Here is a 20,994-nt window from a genome sequence, read left to right as displayed (position 1 = left end):
CTGTTACTAATGAACCAGCACTGAGGCATCAACAATATAACAAGTCCCTACCTTATTCAGATCTCTTTAATTTTTACTTCTAGGATTCCATACCACATTTGAGATTAGTGAGAAAAGGGTCCCAGTTTACTATACTCTTGCTTCTTTAAATTCTCCATTACTATCATGAGTTTAAGTATAGCATACATAGTTATTTTACTAAGTGGCTTCCATGTTTTGTTGAGAGAATTTTTTAAGACCAGTTTTTATTTGGGTCCTGGCATAGCCCCTGCTTTACAATCTGGCCACAGACCACAGAGACAGCTCCATAAACACTCGTCACTGCTGCCTTCATTGTGGCCTGGCAGGGAGATGGGAACAGCCTATGATGGCCTCCAAACTTGAAGGAGATAATGGGAGAGTAGCAACTACTGTGTTTCTACTCATTTATCTATAAAACACTTTATAACCAGATATATTTCAACACTGAATAACTCTTGAATTAGACAAAATGAGGGGGAAGTTTAAAAAACAAAACAAAAATTCCAAAAAACAATCATTGGCTGTTCTGAAATGACTTTGTTTTCCTAAAACACCCTGAGTGAAATACTTCAGATCATCCTATCCATGGCCTACCAACATGAGAAGTCTGGACAGATGCATTAATTTGAAATGATGTAGCACAATGTGTGTGTGCACATGCGCACAATCACAGAAGGTTTTGGCAGCATTTTGTTTTTTGACAAAGCTTCTCCACCTGTTCATGGGGACCCAGCTTACCTCTGTCTACAGTGCCTTACAGTGCAGCCCCTGCCCCAAGGAAACAGATTTTCTGACTCTGAAACTGAAAGGCAAGCGAGGGAGCCCACAGGGCATACTGAGTGACTGGTAAGGGGGTGCTTCATTCTCATTGGCCAGGTATCATCTCCACAGCTAAAGCCCTACCAGGAGCAACAGGATCCATTTAAATTTCTATTCTGCTTAATCTAATGTGAACTGATTCTACCACCATCTATGTTGCCACACAAGAGTTTTATTAAGTAACACAAATGAGTCAGGCGGTGGTGGCACACCTTTAATCCCAGCACTCAGAAGGCAGAGGCAGGTGGATCTTTGTGAGTTCAAGCCCAGGCATGAACTTGTAGACCAGGCTGTTTAAAAGGAAAACTTTTCCATGACAGGCTCCAAAGCTGCACAGAGAAACCCTGTTTCAAAAAACAAAACAAAACAACAAAAACTAACACACACACACACACACACACACACACACACACACACACACACACTGGTGCAGGAGAATTGTCTGTATTCTGTCAATCATGTTTTAAATAAATGCTGATTGGCCAGGCAGGAAGTATAGGCGGGTCAACCAGACAGGAAGTAGAGGCGGGGTGATTAGAACAGGAGAATGCTGGGAAGGAGGAAGCCCATTGCCCCAACTCCTGCCCAGACTCAGAAGAAGCAACATGTGAGCTACCCTGCTGAGAAAGGTACCGAGCCATGTGGCTAACATAGATAAGAACAATGGGTTAATATAAGCTACAAGAGCTAATAAGAAGCCTGCGCTAATGGGCCAATCAGTTTATAATCTTATGGAGACTTCTGTGTGATTTTTCTTTGGGGCTTGCCGGCTGTGGGGTACTGGGCGGGACAGAAACCCCAACAAGCTGGCCCTCATGTACAACACACACATGAACAAACCACAATACATCATGAGATGTGAATTAAAACACAAAGGTACAACAGTTAAGTAGCTAAAAACAATGAACAAAACCAGAGCTGAAACAAATATGAGCAATTGGAGCCCTCATCCACTGCTTGAGTAAATTGGTAGTTCCTTTGGGAAACTGCTGACATATACTCAAGCCAACAGATACATATCCCATTATTCATTAATGCCAAACCTAAACTGTACTTGTTCTTACACACTCACAGCACTCTTTATTGTAGCTGGAAGTGCCAGGACCTAGGAACAGGATGGTAGATCATTTGTGAATTCCATACAGTGATGAGATGAATAATCTCTGATTACACACACAGTGCTCCTCCAGCCCATTCTACCCATGCAGGTCTACAACAGGCTAGTCTCTCCACCAGAAGCCTGGGAGGAGGAAAGTGTTTCTGGGAACTGCTCTTTCTCCGTTTCCTATTTGGATGGTGGCTACACAAACTCCTTTTGGGGAAAAAAAATTGTTCAACTGTGTATTTATAAGATATACCCTTTTCTTTGTTTTATTTTTCTAGAAGTAAAAAGACAAAAGGCAGCATGCAAGACCTCATGTGGCATAAAACTTGATGGAATAAGCAGACAAGTAAAGAAACTTATCATTAGAGTATTGCGAAGTGTCCTCTGTGTCTAGGATACTGTGCTGGAGGGGCAGTCACCATGTCTTTCTTGTCTGCGTTATGTTGAACAGGGTGGCATCATACTCACTAAGTTTTATGGCTTATACACAGTGAGCTCTGGCTCTGTTCTGAGAGATATTTTTTGTGCTTTTCTTTTCTCTTGGGATTTCAATATTTAAAGCAAAGCTACCTGAAAATATAGTTTTTAATGTTGACCCCACCAGTTGGCTCATTTATACATACTATTAAGTGCTCATTTCTTTATCTTGAGCTATTGTTCATATGCTTTGACTCAAATGGAGTTAGTTGTATTGTATTTTAAATAAATGAACAAGAATTATAGCTTAGGTATCTTTGTTATATGAAGATTTAGTTGTAGACATTTGTTTTTAAATATTTTTGAACTTCTATTTGTCTTTAAAAACGTTCCTCTATTACTAATTCAGCTTGGGTCAATTAAAAGTAAATAATGTATTTCAGTGATAATTCATTTAGAATGTAGGGTTAAATAAACTTGCAGTGACATAGTAATTTCCAGAAGCTGAGGCTAACCAGGGAAATAGCAAAGGGTTGTACCGTTCTTAGCTGTTTGGAAATAGACAGATGCTGTTTGAGGTCTGGGAAGGATAAGGGCCCTGGAGGCCTGGAGGCTTGCATAACAACCACTGCTTATGTAGCCCTGGCCAGCAGCAGGAATGGAAACAGAGTGTGGGCCAAAATAGTCAAGCTGCAAGGTTTTTTTTTCCTTTTTCTTTTTTCCCCACTTAAAGACAGAACAGCCAAAAGTTAGATATCAGTTTTTAAAAAGTTATACTTCAGTTGCAAACAGGAAACCTATAGTATTTTAAACATCAAGTATCTTTAATACAAATCTTGTTTATATATTTGTAGCAGGAAGAAACTCCTAATTTACAAGTACTGAATACTAAGGAGACATGTTGGACTGTTTTTACCAAAGAAGAAAACACACCTGGGAGAAACTAAAGTTGGAATCTGAAAACAAAATAAAAAGCCTTTAGAACAAGCAATTACAATTTGTTAGGTTTGCAGAAATAGAGCCACTGGGAACCTGCACAGACATGGCCTCACTCAACGCCTCATCAGAATGTCCAGTCACTACTTAAAGTTCTCTCGAGGGCATTTGCAAATAGACTTGGGTTGTTTTTGTCCCACAGAATGAGATAATGATGTTCTTATAAAGAGCTTATGCTAACATATGGACATATGAAATCATTTACTTAATTACAGCTTGCAGCAAGGAAGAGCTCAAGTGCACCATGGAGCCCATCTGCACATTCTTAGAGAAAGAATCTGCCCACTTGTTGGGAATGTGGAGCAGGAAATACAGGTGATATACCATGTGGTTTGTGTTTATCAGATAAACATATTATTTAAAATTTATTGCTACAACACAATTAAAAGATAGTATAGCCACCCAGACATGGCAGCACATGCCTGTAATTCTAGCAGTTGGGAGACTGAGACAGGATGACTGCAAGACGGTTCTACATTGGTGAATTCCAGGGCAGCCAGATTTATATAGTGAGACTCTCAGAAAGCACAAAATAAGACAGAATACAAAACTTGAAAAGCTTCAGAAAATGTGAACTTATAGTCCCCTCTTCTTTCTTGAGACTGGGTCTCACTGTATAGTCATGGTTGGTCTCTAGCTCAGAGACTTACCTGCTTCTGCCTCCTTGAGTGCATCATGTCTGGTTACATGTGGTTGTTTTCCATTTGTAATATAAGATTTCACAAAATAAAACAGCTTAGATAGGTTTTCAATCTGAGCTATCATAAATAGCTGGAAATTAAAAAATAGATCTATATGATACTTTGTCTGAAACCTTCTTTACAAGTATAAGTAGTCATTTATACCTATTAGGGTACCTCATAAAAAGGCAGACAATAACAAATGAGGTGAGAATACGGAAAAGTTTTTTATCTTGTAAAATCAATTAGGTATTTTCTTTTGCTCTTTTAAAGCATATTTGCATTCTGAAGTGATACATTCACATAAAAAGCAGAGTGAAAATCATTCCTTTAAATTTCATAGTAAAACAATCTATTCATTTATTCATAGCTGTGTAGTCTGCTTTCCATGGGAGCTTCACGGGGGGAGTGCGCTATTTGCAGTGGTGTGAGTCTTTCAGCTTCCTGTATCATTAAATCTGAGCTCCAATGCTGTGATTTAATTCCAGAGAGGGATGGCTGACAACCCTCCTCTTTAATGTGGGTTACTCTTAGGATTATCTATTTTTTTTTCCCCTCACTTGCCCTGTTCCCCTCTTCAGAGAGAATGTTACATCATTTAAGTCCTTCTGGGCTGGGAAGAACAAGTGAGGATGTTGGACTTGGTAACATTTTTTTTTTTAGCTTTTTTCTTGAGCCCACATGTCCTGGGAGTTGGGACATGGAGGGGAAGAAGGTACAAGAGAAGAGGCTCTTTTAGACATACAGTTGCTTGTTCTTTTAATTTTAATAAAATGCATATGACATAAATTGTTTAAAGTGGCCAATTTGCTGACACTCAGGACATACTGAATGCTCTTTTACCACCTACTTGCTGCTATTCCCCAAGTATGTTTATGACTTCAAAGGAGAAGTTGCACTCACTCATCAGCTCATTTTACTCTCCCCTCTGAAAACTCTCAACAGCCCTCACCCATTCCTTTCATTTTTTTCTTTTTCTTTCTTTCTTTTTTTTTTTTTTGTGGCAGGTAGGGAAGCTCAGTTGAGACAAGGTCACACTACATAGCAAGGGCTGTCCTGGAACTCCAGTTCAGCCACGCAGACAGGCTGGCCTTGAATTTACAGAGATCCACCTGTTCTGCCTCCCGAGTGCTGGGATTTAAGGTTTGTGCCATCACAGCCAGCCCTTTCACTTACATTTCTCTGAATTTATCTATCTTACATAATTCATAGACATAGGATCAAAAATACACAACTTTGTTTGGCTTTTTCAGCAAAGCCAGTCTAGAAAGACTCTTTAATACTTCATTTCTTTTTATGCCTGAAAAATATTCCTTTGCATGTAAATATTATATTTTGTTTAGATGCTTTAAAAAATAACATATATCCTTGCTGAGAGTCTCACTTTTTCCTACCCTATTTCCTGTGAATGGATCATTCTTTGCTGTGTCTTTTGACTTTTTTTTTTCTTTTTTGCTGTTGAGAAATGCCGGGCTATATTTAATTGTAATGAGGAAGGTTTATTTGGGTTCAGTTTCAGGGATTACAGTCCGTCCATCGTGGTGGAGAAAGGCATGACAGCTGGACTGGCTGTATCCACAGCACTGGGAGTGGGAGGTGGCTTGGTCACCCAGTATAGACAGATGTGGAAGCCGAACTGAACTGGTTCTTTTCATACTGGAGTGTCCTTGCCCTAAAGGTCAACTGAGAAATACATGGGCATGTTTAGCGACTCCCAGCCTGATGCACTGTGACTGTAGTCTTGTTTGTAGGTGATCGCTGTGATGTCTCTAGAATACTGTTCTATTCACAGCCAATTGCCCAGCAGAGTCCTATAAATCCCTGGAGCCCAGAAGAGAAAAACAATATGAAACTAAATTCTCCTGGCCCTTGGAGCTTGGCATTGAGGTGGGCACTTTTCGGTGCTAAGATAGTCCATAGTTCTGCCTTTACCCTAGAGGGGTAGGCCTGGTCCCTGGCTAGTCTCTTCTTAGCAGGCATCAGTCATGGACATGCATAGACTGTTTCTCTTTGTGTATGCAGTGATCCTTCCAAATATTATTTCTCCCTCCTATTCCTCTTTCCAGTTTTTTTCCTTTTGGGGTTCTGACTATCTGCTGTATACCTTTTCAGCAGTCCTTTGCGCGTACAGGCTTTGGTAGCGCATGAAGCTGCCCATCTCAGAAAGGTGCTACAGCCATGGGGTGTAAGCGAGACAGATCAGGTGCTGCACTGCTCCCCTGGGGAACCATCAACGCTGCTCAGAATACATAGCACAGTACTGGAGAGAGGTTTGTATCTGTCCCCTAACTTGAGCAAGCTGCATCAAGAACATGGGCTGCTATCCTCATGTCATTGCCAGCATGGGGAATAATGTTTTCCTCTGAAATCCAGGGGCTCTCTCTCACCCAGTACTCTTCAGCTACTGCCAAGTATCTGATTTGATCCTAGGGTTCAGCATGGTTTATTCTGTCAAATTTGACAGGTTTTTGGTGATTTCAGTAGAAAAACTGATCTGGGGATGCCCTACTTTGTTGTTGTTCTGTGACATCACAGTGGTTTGTGAGTTTCAAGTTTGTCATACAACTCAACAGTTCCACCTCTAGGAACCCAACCATGGGAAATAAAGCACATTTGTATACAAACTTGTGTGTGAATGTTCATGGTAAAGTTATTCATGACAGACAAATAATTCCAAATAATCCAATTTCCCTAAACTGGTAAGTAGCCAAACAGGTATGGCTTATTAATAGCCAGAATTTCTCTGGTCAATAAAAAGAAAGTACTCATACCCACTAAAACATGGATAAACTCCCAACACTATTACAAGTGAAAGAAGCTGGACACAAAGATGCTACTTTAGGTAGAATAAATGTCCAGCAAAGGTCATCTACAGGCACAGAAGGGACATAGAAGTTTTGCTTTGCTGTTGTTATTGTGATTAGGGCTTTCTCAAATCTATCTCCTACTTTTCTTCTTTAACTATATTTAACATGCTGTTTGACTAATCCCTATTCTTTTGTTTTGTTTTTCTGTGTGTCCCTGGCTGTCTGGAACTTATTCCATAGACCAGACTTGCCTTGAACTCAGAGATCTGCCTGCCTCTGCCTCCCAAGTGCTTGGATCATGCGCCACCATCACCAGGCTTAATTTTTTTAAAATTCAAATGACCTTTTAAAAATATACAGATGCAATTTGTTTCTATAACTTTTTAAAAACAAAACCACTTTCTTAAAGGGTTTTTATTTATTATAGAACGCTTTGACAACTTTTTACTTGTAATTATATCCAGATTGTCCTATAATTTTCACTTATTAGATGCTTATTATTTCAAGTAATAAAAAATTCTTCCATGTGTTCTCTTCTGCTAGTGCCATTGTTTTCCCTATGGAATTTTTGTTCAATCCTGAAATTTATGAATGCAATTGACTTACAAATAAAAAAGCTAAAGGAAATCCAGTCAAAAGGAATGTAGGGAAATTAGTGAGTAAAGAGCATGACTAAGAGGGCTGGAGAGACGGCTCAGTAGTTAAGAGAACAGGCAGTTAAGGCTGCATAAGCATGCGGACCTTCGTTTAGTTTCCAGTTCCCATGGAATAAACTGGGTATGGTTTCTTGAGTGCCTGTAACTCCACTGCTGTATGGGGCAGAGATGGGAAGTTCACTGGGGATTGCTGCTGCCAGTCAAACTAAAAATATGAGCTCCAGGCTGGGGGAGGGACCCTGTTTCAAATGAATATGGCAGAGAGAGGAGAGGACACCTCGCGTCTTCCTTTGGCTTCTGTGTATGTGCCCACAGGTCCGAGTGCACATGCTATCAGGGTTTTGTTGAGAAAACAGCATCACATAGATGGTAGACATCACACACACACACACACAAAAAGCTGGGCAGTGGTGGCACATGCCTTTAATCCCAGCACTCGGGAGACAGAGGCAGGTGGATCTTTGAGAGTTTGAGACAAGCCTGGTCTACAAGAGCTAGTTCCAGAACAGGCTCCAAAACTACAGAGAAACCCTGTCTCGAAAAGCAAAAAAAAAAAATAAAAAAGAAAAAGAAAAAAAAAAGGGTAGCCATCTGAACGGCACACGAAGAGGGTGCGACTGACACTGGAATGCTGTGGTATGATCACTCTTTGATTCATGTGTGACCCAGCATGAAGCCTTCATAGGACTTGTGAGGAGCTCAAGATGACAAACCTAAGAAAGCATCAGGTCCTAGACAGAGATCTTGGTCACGGCTGAGTGTTCAGCCATTGCTAATGTTCCTCTCCTGCAATCAAGAAGCTGCTATTTTCAGCATGTAAACATGCTGTTATGAATTATAGATACCAAATGGCATACCATCATAAGCCGATGGCACAGCTCCTGCAACTCATATGCTGGTGATTTCATCGTGCAAATATTGTTTGTTTCACTAAAGCCTGCTTGAAATTAGTCAGTTTAAATGCAGAACCAACGGTTACCTACTAAGGACAGAGTAAATGTGGAATAACTAATGCTTTTAAACTACCTCCAAATAAAAGAAAGAAAAGGCACCTCTCCATAATTTCAGAACTGATTTTCAAAAACTGCTAAGAATAAAAGCAAACACTAATTTTTAAAGTTTGTATATAGCTGGGTGTGGTGGTGTATGCCTTTTAATCTTAGCTCTTGGGAGCCAGAGGCAGGTGGTCTCTGAATTCCAGGGCAGCCAGAGTCATAGAGACCCTGTGTCAACAAAACAAAATAAAAGGAAAACGAAGACACTTGCATATAATTAAAGGACAGTACTCACAACACAGAGCTAAAAACTGTGGAAGGTTCTTGTAATCACTTACAGACGCTGTTCTGAATGTGCCAGGTAAGGAAAAAGGACCAAGTTCTAACACTGACAGGGCAATGGGGGAAAGCTTGCTTTAGGTCACACAGTGAAGCACACTCAAACAGTATAAAGAAGGTCTCCTCTGGAGATTTACTCAACAATAGGAACTTTTCATCACAAAGGCTTTGACATATGACCTGGACAGCCTTCTGCTGAATTTACAGTTAGCTTCATTATCTGCATTACTACCACTCAGTAAACCTGCATGGCCTGTACTTGGAGTTGACTCCACAGATCATAGTGCACAGGACCAGGGATGGAAGCCTGAGCCAAGCAGAATCTTTTGGGGAAACCAGAAACTTTTCCTTGCCCATCTATCTGGAACCCTGCATGAACTGAGGATACAAAGCGGGTCCATTGGGTCACTTGTTTGCCAACACAGGGACAGCACTTTGTGAAAGAGAATGAAGTTACAGAAAGTGTAGGGATAAGTCAACACAAGACCCTAGAAAAAGAAAGTGGGATAGAATCTGCAGATAGTATAGACATGAAAGGGCTCCCATTTCTATTCCCAGATCCTGGGTGTTTCCCCAAATTTTCATGTATATTCTCTAGTGCTCCACTGCTATGACCTCTTGTGCACTTGGGCTTACAGGAAGAGTTTCTGCTATTTTTCAACAAGGAGATTTAATAACTGCAGCCAATTCAATTAGCAACAATGATGGTTGTGAACGGGAAATGAAGACAAACTATAAAGACTATGGATAGGCAGAATTATCCAAGTTATTTGTTCTTTGACTCCGGTAAATTTTTTCCTGTATCTGTTGTTTGTTTTCTTCTTTTCCTTTTTAAATTGATTTTTATTGAGCTCTACCTTTTTCTCTGCTCCCCTCCCTGCCTCTCCCCTACCTCCCTTCAACCCTCCCCCAACGTCCTCATGCTCCCAATTTACTCAGGAGATCTTGTCTTTTTCTACTTTCTACTTCCCATGTAGATTAGATCTATGTATAAGTCTCTCTCAGTGTCCTCGTTGTCTACGTTCTCTGGGATTGTGGTTTGTAGGTTGGCTTTCTTAGCTTTATGTTTAAATATCACCTATGAGTGAATTCATGTGTTAATTGTCTTTCTGTGTCTGGGTTACCTCACTCGACTCTGGTAAATTTTTAGAGTCTTCAACAGTTTTAATTTTGAGACAAGTTCTCACTATACAGCCATGTTATATTTCTTCTGGCTTTCTATGTTTGCTATCTCTATTAATTTTCTGTTTTGTTCATAGAAATTGATCTCTCACATCTTTTATTATTTGAGCATATACTTCATAGTTATCTACAGTCATTTTTTCCAAGAAATCTGACATTATGTCTTTGACATAGCTGGATATATAGGTCAGGGCATGTTTATATTTATGTTCATAAAATTTGGGGGGAATTTTTAGCTATTATGCCTTAAAATATTCATTCCATCCCCTTTTCTTCTCCTGTGACTTCTACGTTGCATGTTGGCCTGTTTGATAGTGTCCCACAAGTCCTTAATACTATTTGCTAAAAAATGTGCTAATAATGGAAATCAGAATCTCCCCCTTCCTCTAGGGTTAACTGTATTTTTTAGAGTGTTTTATCTTTCTTCCTGTTGTGGGTTGTCTTTGTGCCAAAGACCAGCCTGATGTGCAAACTTAATGTCTTCTTGGATCTATTCAGAACTAGTGCCTTTCTTAGAACATGTACTGTTAATTTCTACCTTTCCTTATATATTGGGATATTTAAATTATACAATGTTTATGCAGAATGTAAAGGATTTTATTATAATATAATAATAATATAAAATATAATAATATATGAATACGTGTACACTGGATTATATTTACTTTTTTATCATTTATTTTTCTTCCCCTTTAGTCATCACTGCAGTTAGCTTCTTAAAAATGCTATTTTACATTGGTGCTGGGGATCTGAACTTAGGTCCTCATTCTTGCATAGTAAGCATTTTATCCATTGAAACATCTCCCTAGCCTCTGCAGTTACTTTTTCATGACCTAGTTGAGTATTTAGCTTTCAAATGAATAACAAGACAAAAAGGAGTGTATGAAAAGAAAAAAAAAAAGGAATTGCAAAAAAAATGTAGGGATAGTTTTATGCACAATTTGACACAAGTCAAGAGTTATCTGAAAGGAAGGAAACTCAGGAAAATAGCTGCCAGTGTTATGGTGGCACATGCCTTTAATCCCAGCACTCATGAGGCAGAAGTAAGCAGACCTGAGTTTGACCAGTTTGTAGACCATCTTAGTCTACAGAAACAAGTTCCAGTACGGCCAGGCTATACAGAGAAACCCTGCCTTGGGAAAAAAAAATAACAAACAAACAAGAAAAGAAAATGGTTCCATAAGATCAGGCTGCAAACAGACAAGTCTGTAGGGCATTTTCTTAATTAATTAGTGATTGACTGAGGCAGGCTCAGCCCATTGTGAGTGGTGCTTCTATAAGAAAGCAGTTTGAAGCTGGGCAGTGGTGGCACACGCCTTTAATCCAAGGACTTGGAAGGCAGAGGCAAAAGGATCTCTGTAAGTTCGAGGCCAGCCTGGTCTACAAGAGCTAGTTCCAGGACAGGCTCCAAAGCCACATACAGAGAAACCCTGTCTCAAAAAAACCAAAAAAACAACCCCCCAAAAAACTAAAAAAAAAAAAAAAAAAAGTCCTGGTATAGACAGGGAATGTTGATTTATTCCAGGAACATGTTACAGACATCTGAGATGAGCTAGGTTGGGGGCTGGTTAGCAGCTACTGTGCTAAGAGATGAAATTGATCAAATTAACCACAATTTACTTCCCTAGCTGTCCTCTGGGATGTTGCAAGCCCTTAGTAGTCTCCAGAATTCAAAAACAGTTACATCAGACATATTCTGTCAGTTTAGTTGTTATCTAAGTGGGAAGACTGATTCCTGTTGTCTCTTACTCTGTTGTTTTCCAGATTCCTCTAACATATTGTAGAAGTTAACCTACTTTCAAGCAATCATTTGGTTATTTGTAAATTTTTTTTTTTTTCGAGACAGGGTTTCTCTGTGGCTTTGGAGCCTGTCCCGGAACTAGCTCTGTAGACCAGGCTGGTTTTGAACTCACAGAGATCCGCCTGCCTCTGCCTCCCGAGTGCTGGGATTAAAGGTGTGCGCCACCACCACCCGGCTATTTGTAAATTTTTAACACTTTATATATTACAACAAATATCCACATCAGAGATTGCTGTATATCTGTTCATAACTTTCTGTAGAATAGAGTCCCAGAAGCAGAACTGCTTAGCATTTAATAGAGTTTGATAAAGTGGCCTAAATAAAGTCTAACATTTTATTTTTCTGTCAACAATGTGCTTAGTTTGGAAAGTTTTAAAATTTTTGGTTCCCCTAATTCTCAATAAAGCTTGCCTCACAACTTCATTATACACAGTGGTTGATGATTTCATTCAGTTCTGTGGCTTCAGTACTAGCCACCACATTCTAATAGATTTTATTTCTAGCCCATAGTTCCCTTGATTGTGCTAGCCTGTGGTCACCTCAGTAAATGCAGTTGGATTGCACCCTAAAGCTAAGCTTCATATACCTGATTTCTCTTTCTCCACTTTCCTATATCCAAATAAACCTTAAGTTTTACTAATTTACATACTCCCCCAACCTTGGTAAAGGAATCTTCTTTTCTTGGATAACCAAAATATGACTTTATTTCCTTCTTCCACTTGAATCTCCATTCCCACAGTTAAGCCATATCATCATCTATCAGCAGCACTGGCAGCAGGAGCAGTGGGACAGGGTGATGAGGGCACAGAGGAGATCAAAGAGTGAGACACAACGGAGTAGGGGCATTAAACACCACAAGAATAGAATTTTTGAAGGAAGATAATCTAGGTTGAATATTGCTAAACATTTCTACTCTCTGCCAACTGCAGCCACTGGCTGGGTTGACTCATTGGTACCACTTATGCTTAGCATGTTTAAGGTACTGTGTTTGACCAGTAACATCAAGGAGAAAAGGAAAAAAGAAATAAGGGCCAGAGAAAGTTTGGCAATCAAAGCTCACATTGCTCTTGCAGAGTACCCAGGTCTGATTCCAAACATCCACATTGGGCACATACAATGGCTTGTAACTTTAGCTAAAGGGATCTGATGTCTCTGGCCTCTGAGGGCACCTGTGCTCATGTGCACATACCCATATATACAAACACACATAGAGACAGACACAGAAACATACAGACACACATAGATAAAAATCTTAAAAAAAAACCCTCTACATAGGTGGCAAAATTAAAAGTAAAATCACCATAAGAATCTGTGATAATAAATGCAGTTAATATCAATCTTTTTTTCCTGGACACAAAAAGACTTTAAGGGAAATGAAAATGATGACATCACCCACCAGTAATGGGAAAAAATGAAGCTGTGGACAAACACCGTTTTGATTTATTAAACCTCAAGTGAATGTCTCTTTATCCTCCCTGTGAGTGATGGAGTTACATTAGTTGCCAAAGTCTTCTTTTTTCATTACATACCTTCGTAAATATTGTGGTCATCCTGGTTCATAGCCATCTCCTTCAGACAGTGTATCAGTGGAAAAGAATCCCCATTCCCAACAATGCTCAAACTACCATATGTGTAATTCTCTCCCCAGTCCCTCACTAAGCATGGGTTTCAGGGGTTACAGGAGGGTATTTACAGGGAAAATAACAATTCTGAATGCTTTGCGATGCCTATTTTCCAAGGGAAGGAACACCACGCCCTATAAAGCCTGAGAGAAACATCCTAAGAATTCTCTAGTGGTCTTGCATGAAAGATTAGTCATCTGAGTGCCAGAAAGGGCATGTAACTCATCTAGATTTGGTAAGTCACTGGGCTTAGGTCTGACTCAGGTCCTGACCGCAGCTACCTACTGTCAAATCTCTGTCCTAGCACTGAGGAACTGATTTTCACAAGCAGTTATGGAGTTTTGTGATATGGAGACTCAGAAATGGTGAGAGTGGCTGTCTGTTCACATGCCCTTCAGTGGCTGCTCAGGATGGAAGCACTGACCTTGAGCATTGTAAGAAAAGTAAACCAGACTAGCTTGGGACTATTGCCATTGTTCCCATGTAACCCATTTAACCCCATTCAGTTTCCTCATTTTGCTTTTGTGACACTTTAGTTTTGCTCCAACATAAAATGGAAGATAATAATGCATGTAATATGTATGGTTTAAGAAACCATTATTGAAATCACACATGTTCACTGCATAGGAAAGAGCAGGCTAGTGCCCAGGAAGATCTCATATATGTTGTCTCCTTTTGTTTCCCTCCCATTTGAGTCTCCATCTGTCATGTGCTGTTGGTTGAAGTTTCTGTCCTGCCTGCAAGTTCCCAAACAATGTCAGGGGTCATAAGAGTTTACAGAGGTGACAACTAGTGTTTTGTATAAGGCTGCTTGTTCACTTTCTGGCCACCCAGACTCCCGAAGCAATCACATAGACACTGTATTATTTGAATCACTGCTTGGCCAATCACTTAAGCGTATTGCTAGCTAGCTCTTATATCTTTGGTTAACCCATTTCCATTATTTTATATTTTACCATGAGGTTCGTGGCCTACCAGCAAGGTTCCAACTGGCAGCTGGCATCTTTCCCCTCTTGCAGCTACATGATGTCTCTCTGCCTTCTGCCTTCTTTCTCCTGGCATTCCATTTCGTTTTCCCCACCTAGCTCTGTTCTGCCCTGCTATAGGCCCAGGCAGATTCTTTATTCATTAACCAATAAAAGCAACACATAGACCGAAGGACTTCCCACACCACTAGTATTCAGATGTCAACCCACCAATGGAGTGATTATCTGATGGAGATAAATCCTGCCCAGGCAAGGCCTGCAGGACCATCAACTCTGGAAACTGTTGCTCATTTTTGCTAAAGCAGCTTGGTGTTACCCCAATACCTGCATTGTAGTGTGTAATCTCTTGTGATGTGTATATGTAATCTCATGATTACATCTCAATCTTATGGGCACATATATCTGTCAGTGGGCAGGAAGATGACTTTTCATTTGGTTGCATAATTTTGATATACAGAATATATGCTGGGGCATGCTTCAAAACTAGATATATTTGTCCTATGAGGACTGTAGACATTTAAAAGCCTGCTTTGGGCTGGGTGGTGGCGGTGCACGCCTTTAATCCCAGCTCTCAGGAGGCTGAGGCAGGCAGATCTCTATGAGTTTGAGGCCAGCCTAGTCTACAGAGTAAGTTTTAGGACAGGCTCCAAAGCTACATAGAGAAATCTTGTCTTGAAAAAAAAAAAGCCTACTTTATTCCCTTTGGCTTATTCTAACTGCACACAATTAGCTCACTTTCACCTCAGAGCAAGTTCAAACAAGATTAAAGGCTTTTTGCAAACGGATCATAAATTTCAAATTTTACAGCTATGCACAAAGAGCTGCAGATGTCCAACCAAGATTACTTACTGCACAAAGCACCCTAAGAAAAGCATGCTGATTCTTTTCTTGCCAGTATGTTAACAAAGGACCTATGACTCAGTTTATCGCGCTGGACACTGTACCCCTGCCCTCTGGTCTCGATCTTACTCTTGTAACCTTGGACCCTTGTTTTGCCATGGCAATGGCTCAGCTCCTATTGCTTACCCTAGGAATGTGATTTTGACCAATGAGAAGTAACTCTTGCAATTTCTTTATCACTTCGAGGCTCCTGAGAGAGAGAGACAGTTTTTAGGCTGGAAAAGAAGAAGAAGCTAGGAGGAATTAGAAGTAGGACAGGAAAATTAGAATAGAAACAGAACAATAAACTAATTCAGAAAAGCACATGAGAGATAATTCACTCTCAGAAAAAGTTCTTTTTGCTTGTTGTAGCTTCCAATCTGAACCCTGAAGAGGACCGTGGTTGAACCCCAAAGGTTCTTGTTAAGACACAGAGGCTTAATATTAATTATAAATGCTTGGCCAATAGCTCAGGCTTGTTACTACCTAACTCATATTTAAATTAACCCATATTCCTTATCTATGCTTTGCCACATGGCTCATTGCTTGTTACCTCATTTTCTACATATCCTGCTTCCTCAGCTGGTTGGTATCTTCTCTGACTCTGCCCTTCTTCCTCCCAGCATCCTCAGTTTGGCTGTTCTGCCTATACTTTTGGCCCAGCTACCAGCCAATCAGCATTTTATAAACCAATTCAAGTGACAAATCTTCACTGTGTACAAAGGGAGTATTCCACAACAGTGTGCTATGACAGGGACTGGGTGAGTACCTGATTCTGCCAATGAGCAAACAGAAAATGTCTATTTTCATTTGCTTTATCTATTTATTTATTTTTGAGAGAAATCTCTCTATGTAGCCCTGGCTATCTTTGGACTTGATATGTAGACCAAGATGGCCACAAACTCAGTGATCTGCCAGGCTCTGCCTCCTGAGTGCTGATTAGTGCCATGCTCAGCTATTCTCAGGTTACTTTAAAAGTGGGGCAAGCAGGGTGGTGACGGTGCATACCCTTAATCCCAGCACTTGGGAGACAGAAGCAGAGGCAGTTGCCCCTCAGAAGTAGAAGATAAATCTCTATTGCTGAAGATATCAGGCAGTTTGGACCTAGAACCAGGACCCAGAGTTCTTGAGCTGGAACTGATCTGAAAGCCTTCTTCTTGGGGACTAAGCTTCTTTGGTACTAGAAGGTGCCATGCAGCCATCCAAAGGAGGGAATCAACCAACAGTACTACCTAGCTACGACACCTGTGAACCACAATAATGACTAGTAATAATAACCTTAAGGAGGCATGCAGTAGCAGTACAGACACATTGTTGGTACCAAACAGCTGTCTAAGACCTGCTCAACAAGAGAGAAATCTGGCCAAGCAAGCAGTGAATATTGGAGGAAACCCTACAACTGATAACTTACTAAACCAGCAAAATCTCTAACTTCATTCTAAATATTTGTCTTTATACCCATAGGTATGTGCTGTCCTTACCTTCTCTGAGATGAGAGACTTTTCTTCTTTCTACAACAGATGGAGGCCATTACAGAAAACCACAACAGATTAAAATGCACAACTGTGGAGCACAATCCCTACTGATACATCTACAACATAAGTGCTACAATGGCTTGGGGGCCATTGTGGAAGAGGAGACAGAAAGATTGTAAAAGACAAAATAAAGAAAGAAAAAAAGACGTGACAAAATCCAGAAGGTAGCAGAGGGGAAGAAAGGACAGGAATTGAGAGGAGGAGAAAACTCCAGAGATGAAGAAGGAATCAAATACAGTAGAGTTTACTGCTTTGGTATAAAACAGTAGTGTAAGATATTAAATTAGGAGTTAAAGGGATTGAGTGAAAACTTAGGAAATCAGAACACAGTTATTTAAGGAGCTCTCTGTTTTGTTGTGTGCGTAAAATAAAAGAAGCCTTGTTTTTCTGAGCAAATATTCAGGAATTATAAGAATTATGAATAAAATAAAATTCTCTATAAAACTATGGTTAATTTTAATTAGACATAGCAGCCTTCATATCTACTAATATATCTATAAGGCATCAACATTTATAATTTCCTGTCTGTCACTCAACAATATGTCATGTTCATTCTTCTAAATTAATAGATTTCCTCTTGAAATACAACAACAGAAAATGTCACACAGACATGCCCACAGGTCAATCTGATCAAGGAAATCCCCCCCCACACACACACTTGAGACTTCCTCAGATAACTCTGGGCTTTGTCAAGTAGACAGTTGTATCTGACAAGTAGGCACCACTCCTTGTCACCTTGAACATAAACATCACCTTAAGCCATAATATTTTTTCTTGTCACCAATATACATATTAATATAGTATAAAACACAGTACAACTTTAAAAGTCCCACTCTGAAGTTTAACTGTGGGCTTCTAAAAAATACTTACTAAAAAAATACTTCCTTACTCCAAAAGAGAAGATATAAAAATAATCACATTAAGCAAAACCAAAGTCTATCAGTATAGATCAAATCCTGTAGCTCTGGGCTGTAGAGATGGCTCAGCGGTTAAGAGCACTGCCTGCTCTTCCAAAGGTCCTGAGTTCAATTCCCAGCAACCACATGGTGGCTCACAACCATCTGTAATGAGATCTGGTGCCCTCTTCTGGCCTGCAGGGACACATGCAGACAGAATACTGACAATACTGTACACATAAAAAATAAATAAATCTTAAAAAAAAATCCTGTAGTCTATGTTTGACATCAGAGAGTCACTCATGATGTTTTGGCTGCAAAAGGCTTCGGTGTATCCATTTCTTCAGCTTTGCCATCCACAGTACATTTAGTTTACTAAGACCAGCTCTATTTCACACCTGCTGCTTCCCTTGGTAGATTTCACAGAGCTGGCATCCCCAATATCCTGGGGTCTCCACTGCAACTGAGAATGTACCTTCCATTGGCATCTTTTGGCCTCTCTTAAGGGACTTCAGTGACCTTGCCACCCAGCTTCGCTACATGACCCTTTCATGCTTTCAAATCCAGTATAATGTGGGAGACTCTTAAATATTATTTGCCAAATTCTGCTGCCACCTTGATGTACAGTCTGGGCCTCCCATTGGACCATAGCTTCTGTATTCAGACCCTAAGGGAATACTTTCCACAAGTAGTGAGAGCCTCTTAATAAAACACAGCTATGTTTTTTCAGCCTCAGCTAACCAGCAACCAGCTTCCCAGGAAAGCATAGAGGGCTCAATTCACTAGTATGAATTTATTGTTAATCAGTTAATTTTTCAGCTCTAGTTAAACAGCAACCAGATTCTATATGAACATCCCTAAAAGACTTCTTCTTTCCTCTGAAACTTCACAATGACCTCCATTGTCAGCATTTCTCTCTCACAATCTTCACTACCCTTCCTCCCCCAAATAACACGGTCAGGGCCATCACAGCAACACCCCACTTCTAGCACCAATTTCTGTTGTCATTTACTTTCTGTTGCTGTGATAAACACGAAGATCAAAAGCTTTCCTGGTGTAACAGTCTGGAACTCACTCTGTAGACCAGGCTGGCCTTGAACTCACAGAGATACACCTACCTCTGCATCCCAAGTACTGGGCTTAAAGGCATGTGCCACCACCGCCCGGCTCACAACTTGCTTTCTTGTACAGTCCAGGATTATCTCAGAGACTGTGTTGCTCACAGTAGGTTGGGCCTTCTCACATCAGTCACAAACCAAAAGACAAGTCCCCAAAGGTATAACCACAGACCAATCTTAAGGAAACAATTCTTCAACTTAGGCTCCTTCTTTCAGGTGTCTTCAGTTTGTGTTGACTAAATACTAACCAGTCTAATTGACTTCAGTGGTAAGTGAAATAAATGTCCTAAAGGCTTACTCCCTGCTGGCATGGCTGATACTCACTTTCTGCAAAGTATTTGGTGGCAAACATTCTTTCAGTGCGCTAAGGTAGCCAAGTTCTAGGACATAATTATGCCTACAATAATGAGAGAGAAGGAAAAACCATAACACCAGCATTTTCCATGTACTAGGGTGGTTAAAACAGTTTCTGAAAAAAAGTTCAAGTAATCATCCATTAAACCACAAACTTGTAGAGCATGGCCTCAGAAATCTGAAAATTGGTTTTTTCCAACCATGTCAATCTCAGCATGATAGTTGTTATTCCTCCTCTATGCCACTGAAGAGTTACTTTTGTTTAAGGAACCAGAAAGATGGCTTAGTCATTAAGAGTACTGGCTGCTCTTGCAGAAGACCAGGGTTCAATTTCCTAGCACTCACAGAATGGCTTACAGCTGTCTGTAACCCCAGTTTCAGGGGATATGCTGTCCTCTTATGGTCTCTGTGGGCAGTGAATACCCATAGTAAACAGACATATATGCAGGCAACACACACACACACACACAAAATCTTTTTAAGAGTTTTTTTTAATTTATACTGTTTTAAATAGTTATTCCTTCCTCATCTGGTTATAAAAAGCAAAAACACTGTCAAAATGATGAATTACATAGAACAGTTAAAATTTTATCATCTAGCAATAAATAATAGTTTTTTTTTTTTTTTTTTTTTTTTTTTTTTTGAGACAGGGCTTCCCTGTGTAACAGTCCTAGCTGCCCTGGAACTAGCTCTCGTAGATCAGGCTGGCCTCAAACTCACAGGGATTTACCTGCTTCTGCCTCCCAAGTGCTGGGATTAAAGGTGTGTGCCACTACTGCCTGGCCCTGTTAACAATTTTTATTTATCCCTTTTAATCTGCTCTCCAGAAAGATGTGAAATTATACATATCAAAAGATAATGTATATGTTGTTTTGGATATTTCAGTTTTCCTCTTGGGATATAGGAGACAACATCACATGCCAGTATTAATGTTACTTTAGTTTCCAGAGAGCTCTGCAGTTCACTGTTCCAAATATATAACTGGGTTGCCTTTTGCTTTTCTATAAAGTCCACACTTAGAGTGCTTCAAAGTACTACCCTGAGGCACATCTCTGCACAGAAAGATGTTCCTATAATGCATTTCTAGAAGTGACTCATGGGCAGAAAATACTGATTTTTATTAGCTGTCCTCAATATAACCATTTCTGTTTGCCACGAACACAATTCTCCTTCAGCAAAACAACAGGCATGTTCCAAATCAGGCTGTGATTTATGATTACCAAGTATGTGAGATTTATCTGGATTATTTTAAAATGATGATGTTCATCCTACCTCTAATGTTCTGTCTCAACATTTCACACTGCAGATGATAGCACACATGTCAATGAACACTTATCGACTATTACTGACATTGAAAAACTGCTTCCCGCTTCCACCAACCACTGGCATTCCCTACAAACTACAAGTCTACAACCCTGTCTCAACCCCCCCCCCCAAAAATTAAAGGCATTTATTCACTATTTTCTTGTTTCCAAATTGATATTCAGAGTTCACTATAATTCACTACACATATCACTTAATGTAAGTATGTTAAATCTTCATTTTCATTATTTCCAAATTTCATATCTATGTGCCTTGATAGCAGTTGACTTTCACGTACTATGTTGAATACTGACTAGGCTTTTCCATAGAGTAACTCAGGCACCAAGAGTCAGCAGTGCTGGGTTTGACCCTGATCTATTTCTAACTTACTTATGGGGAGATGAAGAAATCTGAGGCCAAAGCACATCACAAAGTAATGAGAAGCCTTATTGCTCCCTTGTACATTAAAATATATATAATATAC

At 39.9% G+C, this 20,994-nt stretch overlaps 1 protein-coding gene across 1 annotated transcript in view; it reads right to left on the bottom strand.

Moving 5' to 3' along the window:
• The window catches only part of Cenpp (centromere protein P), a 178,066-nt gene that overhangs the window by 16,012 nt on the left and 141,060 nt on the right, over nt 1-20,994 (bottom strand). The gene's annotated exons all lie outside the window — the stretch shown is intronic.

The sequence above is a fragment of the Alexandromys fortis genome, unplaced genomic scaffold (genome assembly GCF_014885135.2).
Source record: "Alexandromys fortis isolate MF-2015 unplaced genomic scaffold, M_Fortis_MF-2015_v1.1 scaffold_1, whole genome shotgun sequence".
Taxonomy (NCBI): Eukaryota; Metazoa; Chordata; class Mammalia; order Rodentia; family Cricetidae; genus Alexandromys; species Alexandromys fortis.
This window is presented reverse-complemented; position numbering and strand designations above follow the sequence as displayed.